The following is a 7,368-nucleotide window of genomic DNA, read 5'->3' as shown; positions in this document are numbered from 1 at the left end:
ATCTCAGAAGAGGGAAAACAGAGTCGCCGTCGTGTTTGCGCTGACCTCGCTGATTGTGTTTGCTTTCAATCACACGGGTCAGGACGCGGGTGGGGTGGGGTGGGGGGCAGGCCCCATGGATCATTTACTTTAATGGCCGCTTCCTGCCCGGTCCCCGGCGCGCGGCACATGGAAATGTTACATTATTTACTTGACGTGATGCAGAAGGCGGAGAGGAAGCGCTCGGAAAAGGGAAAGTTTGCGCCGAGGAGACGCGCGACACAACCCGAGGAAAGGTCCCCCGTCTAATTTTGCGCCCTGTTGGGACGACAGATGTGCGGATGATGTCATGTCGAAAGAGGAGAGGGCGGGGGAGGGAGGGGGGGGGGGACAAAGCGCGGGAGGACGGCCGGATGAGGAGGAGCCTCCATCCCGCAGTGGGACCGGAGGGGAGGGAATGGAGGGAGGGGAGGGGAGCGAGGTGGCCGCACATCCTCCATTGCTGTCACGTGACAGTTCCGTAAGATGGAACCCGGCTTTCCAGAGCACCTTCAACTGCCTCTCCAAAGGTCCGAAAACAAAAGATTTCGCTGTTCTGCGAGAGCTGCGGAGGCAACAAAATGTGCTGAACTCTTCTTTTTTCTTTTTCTTTTTTTTTTCTTCTGCCGGAGGACCTCTCACAAAGCGCATCCTTTCCAAACCGCACAGGCCGTTGGAGCTATAATTTACTTAGCGCAGTCATTGCCGAAGTTTACCCTCCCATGCCGGGACGGGCCGCAGCATAAGAACCCAATTGTTCCCGTGGTCTGTAGTGACAATGGCTGTTTGTGGTCCTCCGGGGGGGGGGGGGGAAGAGAAGGGAGGGGGGGGGGAGGCGAAGGCAGAAAGGAGAGCCATGGCATCCAAGTCATTTGTCCTTTTGACTGTCATGGATACACGGTTACGGTCTGTGGCCGGGATGCAGTTTTATGGAAGTTTATCCCTGCCCGTACGCACTGGTGGGCCTTTCATTTGTCACCTGGGCCTTCAAGGGAGACTTACCCAACTTCCTCCACATCTTAATAGAATTATTACCACAATACAATCAAAGAAGCGTACAAAAAACGCAGCATAACAGTACGCCAGTGTCCCGCGTGCGTCATCTGCCGCAGTTCAGAATCGACATTTATCGAACAGTACGAGTCATCATACTCACCAAATGGTACCAAACGCCTCCAAGGAAAGTCAAGGACCAATAAGAAATAAAGTAACTGATATCTGTTAGTCTGAAAACTGTTGCAAAGTCACTTTTGAAAGCTATAGGACTCCAGTGAAGCACCGTGAGAGCAAATGGAGAACACATGGAGCATAGCCAGTTGAGCATCCGAAGAACAAAAAAAAAAAAACAACAAACAAAACCCAAAGCTCAATTTGGATACTCACACAGGAGCTGCTGTCGGCCACAGCTCACCCCCAGATACTCACATTTGGACTCACCAGAGCTTGGCCATCTTGCCAACCTCCCTCAAACTTAGTCCACCAGACCCCGCCTCTTGCACACACAAAACGAACCCAGAAAGGCTACAATACTTGCAGTATTTTCCATACTTTTTATCGTTGCAATTTTTTTTTCGTGTTTGAAGTATGTGGGACGATTTTAATGATGTATATTAAAAAAAAAAAAAAAACAGGGTTAACTACATTATCTCTTATTTTCCCTGTATTCAGTTTGTAAAAATTATTCTGTACAGTATCCATTTTTAAAAAATCCAAACATCAATAAAATGTGAAAAATAAAATGATTAAAAATAAATTTGTCAAAAATTTCACATTTTGACAAATTATCTATTTAAAAATAAATAAAAAGGGTGTGAATAAAATGTAAACTTTGATGGTACCAATATACTTTTTTATGACCATCAACATATAAGTTCAAAAAATTGTGTCAAAAAAAATCTTGAATATGTCAACAACAACATTCAATGAAAAAAAAAAAAAAAAAAACGACTAAATACAAACATAAATGGGACAGCTGGTAAAGTGTTGGCCTCACAGTTCAATCCCGGACCCGCCTGTGCTGAGTTTGCATGTCCTCCCCGTGCCTGTGTGGGTTTTCTCCGGGGTCTCCGGTTTCCTCCCACATTCCAAAAACATGCAACACTTATTGGACACTCTAAATTGCCCCGAGGTGTGATTGTGAGTCCGTCTGTTTGTCTCCATGTGCCCTGCGATTGGCTGGCAACCAGTTCAAGGTGTACCCCGTACGTCCTGCCCGTTGACGGCTGGGATAGGTTCCGGCACTCCCCGGGACCCTCGTGAGGATAAGCAGCAAAGAAAATGGATGGATGGATGGAAACATAAATGGTACCACAAGAGGACACCCAGAAAGCAATCTCAGTTATGTCCACTCGATCAAGTTATATGACACAACAACCGGAAGGACAGGTAGGCCTGAGTAAATCCGCGTTCAAATCCGATCCAAATACAAACTCAGACGGCACAGATATACTTCCACAACCGCCTCCAAGCGTCCAGACGTGACCGGCCGGATCCGTCCGACCAACCTCCCGAGTCCATCGCGGTCAAGGGGTCACCGCGGCCGCAGAAACCTCGCAGATGCCATTCGACTGAATTTCCCTGCCAGGATGTCGCCGAGCACAAATGCGGCCATTCCTGGCATTGTGTGCTTGAACCACACTGAGAGGCATTGTGCTCCGATAGGCCCGTTGCAGGAAGGTGCGCGCAAAGAAAGCGCACCCCCTCTGAGTGTCTCTAAGCCGGCCGGGGTCAAGAGTGAAGCGCCACGGTCGTTGATTCACTGAGCACGTGGCGCAGCCGCGCAACGAAAGTCATCTAAAAACAAGGCAGACAAAAAAAAAAAAAAAAAAAAGCACCTTGATTTTCATTCATCCATTCAGCCATCCATTTTCTTAGCCGCTAATCCTCACAAGGGAGTGCTGGGCACACCCTCAACTGGTCGCCAGCCAATCGCAGGGCGCATCGAGACAAACAGCCGCACTCACAATCACACCTCGGGGCAATTTAAAGTGTCCGATTAATGTTGCATGTTTTTGGGATGTGCGAGGAAACCGGAGTGCCTGGAGAAAACCTACGTAGGCACACAGGAAGAGTCAGGATCTAACCCGGGTCCTCAGAACTGTGAGGCCAATGCTTTACCAGCTGACCCACCGTGCCGCCACACGAGATATTTACAGAGCAAGACGGCACACAGAAAGAGTTTAACGCCTAGCGCCGCGCTAAAGCTAGCACTAACGCTAACAGGGCCGCTTAAAATATAACTTACCGATAAATATCACCGAGACACGCCAGTAACACAGCAGCAACACGCTAGCACAGCGCTAACACTAGTGCAGCACTAACCGAGTCGGTAAAAGTCACTTGCTCGGCACATCCGTTCCACCGGTCTCGTTCTTACTTTTGCGCTCAAGTGCCCCCTTGCGGCCGTTAGAAAAAAATGCACAAATTAGCCGCATCACCGCATCTTCAGAAGCGTGAGGCCAACGGTTTCCAGCTGATCCACCGTGCCGCCACTTAGAAATCTACTTAAAAATAAAAATCTCAATGAAAGAAAACATTAACTTTTTTTTAAATATTCAATAATTCAAGATCTTAAAATGGAAAAAATTAAAATAAAATTGCATGGTTTGGCTTGCTCTACTCTTTTCGAACGTGCACAGGTGAACCAAGGCGACCTCAGCTGCTCGGACGCACATACCTCTGGTCAAAAAGCTTCCACCGTGTCGATAAATCGTTACTTTTCCAATTTAGAAATGACCGGGATCAAAAAAATTGATAAATTGTCAATACTGAGTATGATTTTCTGAACTAGCTTCCCCTTATTCTCATCCCTGTTCTTCGTAAGCAGTTGTCGAGGAGCCCGCGCTTTGAAATATGAAAGCTGCAAAAATATAACTCCTGGACAATCAGCTCAAATGAATTGATAAACTTGGTTAATCGCCCCAACCCCTGTCGAAAACGATGCGGCCCGAACTCTCTCCCCCGAGGGTTCTGACCTGCGCTTGAGGACAATCCAGGCCTCACTGGGTAATCATTGACCCGTTACCTACGGCAACTAAGCCACAACATACTGTACAACCACCGGGCTGCTGATAATAAAAGCGATAATGGCGTCACAGGTGCACGGACCTGCTCAGACAGTGCACGCGTGTGGGCCCGCACCGGATTTCTGACCAGATATTTCAACACCGACATGCATTTGCAATCGGTACCTGGGCCTTGTAGGTCGCAATAACAAGTGACAAACGAACATTAAAACAAAAACAAGTTGGCAAAAATTGGCTGAATTTTGCAGATGTTTCTCTTTGCTCTTTGTTGTAAATGTAAACAAATATGAAATCAGGAAGCATTAACACAGTTAAATGTTAATCAAATGGTTTGATCTGATAATTAATCAGATCCAGATATCGGAATCGGCATTCTGGATTAAGTTTTACTTCGACCAAGCACTCAAAGGATGTAGAAATGCTGATGTCACTGGGGGGCGGCTAACTGGCCCTCTGAGGATGAATTCAAAATATGAATTTCCATCCATCCATTTTCTTCGCCGCTTATCCTCACAAGGGTCACAGCAATTTAGAGTGACCAATTGATGTTGCATGTTTTCGGAATGTGGGAGGAAACCGGAGCGCACGGAGGCGGGTCCGGGATTGAACCCGGGACCTCAGAACTGCGAGGCCAACCCTTTACCAGCTGAGGCACCGTGCCGCCCCATTTGAAATATGAATTTAAAAAAAAATCGCTAGTATACTGTAATTCAAATTACAAATTACGGCCAGCGGTTCTGATTCTAAAGTTCCCGGGCAGATGAGATTGACGTGAAAGCACTTAGAGGTAGAAATCGGCACAAAAGACATCAGGTCAGCCATGCAATCTGAAACGAAAACAATAGCCCATCTGGAATATTTTAATCCAGTTTTATGAAATAAATATTTGAACTTACGTTGTAAATGTAGGTCAGCGCTTTTGCTTGGGCCTCTGAGAGTAGAGAAGGCCTTGAAGGCCCTGACCCCTCACCACGGCTAAGTATAATCGGGTTTGCATAGACGGTCATCTCACGAGTTTTACAGAACTTCCCAAAACTCCAGGATCAGATTTCAATCAGGATCACACACCGGGCTGATTTCCCCCCCCGATCAGTTCTCCCGGTCCGAAGATGAACAAAATCGATTTTTTCGTGGTGGTGCAAGGTGGGGCCTCCGCCGCACTGCAGCACTTTTTTTTTTTTGGAGGGGTGCATTCAAGGGTAAAAAAAAAAAAAAAAAAGGGGGGAAGAAGCTGTGTGCTATGAGAGCCGACAGTTTGGCCTTTTGCAAAAAAAAAAAAAAAAAAAGACACCTCCCACTTCAAACTTTTCCACACCTACTCCCTCCCTGGCCATTTTCGCCTCCTTGCTCTCTCCGGTATCTGGACTGATCCTTGCAACTATCCTATGGCCTAAAATCAAACTGGAAGGATGCCCCCCCCCCCCCACCCCCCCTCTGATCACTTCAAATTATTCTATTAGTCAAAACCAATCTCAATAAATTTCCTAATTATCTCTTTGTTGATTGTATGTCTTTATAAAGTCCACAAAATTAAATATATTTTTTGCATGTAGCTAATAAGACCCAAACACAAGCACCAATAATAAATAATCAACTGTTTATTCAAGTTATTTTTCGCAAAACTGCATCTTTTCCCACCCCCCAGTGTAATTTTTATGAAAATACAACTTAAAAGAGGAGAGTTATAGAATTATCACCTTACTTAGTTCTTTTTATTTATACATCTCAAAACATTATGAGTAAACATGACAGAGAATATCCTCATTACACAACACACAGAATTTAATTTTAATTAAATTAATTTTTTTAAAAAGTGCACGTAGAGTATTAAGGGCAGATCCGTGTGACTTAATTTAATAACACGAGATTCGATGCTTTAATCTTACGTCAGCACAACAGTGTGTAAAGTGTTGTGTAAAATGTGCAAATAGGAGAAAATAGAAAATCAAATGTGCATGCGAATAATACATAAATAAAATCATGCAGTTCACTCATATAAATAAAATATTGCCAATGTGAAAGTGGAGGGGTCAAAATGTTCAATTCCCTCCCACTGCTCGTACATTATTAGGTTTTGTAATAAAATAAGACACACTATTTTGAAACATTATTTTCATCAACAGTAACTTATAGTATAACACATTTATAAGTATGTATTTGGAAGCAATTGAAGTTTTTTATTGCAAACTTGAGGCTTTCAGTTGAGTCAATGGACCGGGCAAACACACCACACACACACACACACACGTGTGTTGTTCGTGCACACACACACACACGCTTCAAGTTATTTGAAGATTTAAAAAAAAATAAATAAATTTCACTGTTGGTCTTGAGGCACTCGAATCTGCGTCAGAATTTTCATTCTGTCAACTTTTAAACTTTTTACTCGACTTGCTTTATACAGACGAGTCAAGGCGAGTGGACACACGCACACACGAGCCAATAGTATACGAGTTATGGTTATGATAACTGTACACACAAAGTTAGTGGGTGCAAATGCATGTAATATCACCATAAAAATCTCATAATAGACTACTTAGCTGGGTTTTGTATTTTAGCTAGTGGCTTGTTTATTTAAATGTATAGTTTGGGGGTTTTTATTTATTTACTTTTGTGACTTTATTCCCTGTTTTTGTAGTTGCCACAATTACAACAACACAAGTTAAACCAGCCATGAAAATTATGAATAATATTCAAGGGTTGTATCTACTGTTATGTTAAATATTAAGCATGTTAGCTCAAGAGCTTAAGGATATCATGAATATTAAACATCTACACAAGTCTTTTTTTCGTTTATTGCCTTCTTTTTTCAGTGCAGAAATGAAAAAATAACATACAAAAATGAAATGGAAAAACACCAGATATTAGTTCAGTTAAGTTTTGTCTGGAAATTTACAACACTATGAACCCCATATTTGCTTTGGTTATTCATAATTAGGATTTGAATGTGATGTGCTGTAATTGTTAATTTAGTTTTAGGTGCAAATAACAGTTTTTGTTCAAATTTAAATTTGTAGCCAGCAAGAGGTCCTTAGAAATATGAAAAGTTTACATCTTCCTTTTTTTGATGTCCTATATAATGCCAGATTGTTATGTTAGCTGAAAATATATTTACCAAATCTTGACCTGATTTTCCTTTTATGTCAATTGGTAAAACTATTGTGCTACAGTGTAAAATTAATTTAACATGGATAGGAAAAAAGTTCTAGGTGACTTTTCAAAAACAAAAACACAAAAAACAGACATAATCAGGTCCTTGTCATTTTCACTTCCTGATTAGGACCCACGTCCACTTGAAAGGATTCATATTTATAGTTAAATCACT

This window comes from Syngnathoides biaculeatus, chromosome 20, assembly GCF_019802595.1.
Source record: "Syngnathoides biaculeatus isolate LvHL_M chromosome 20, ASM1980259v1, whole genome shotgun sequence".
NCBI classification, from domain to species: Eukaryota; Metazoa; Chordata; class Actinopteri; order Syngnathiformes; family Syngnathidae; genus Syngnathoides; species Syngnathoides biaculeatus.
Note: the sequence above shows the minus strand (reverse complement) of the source record.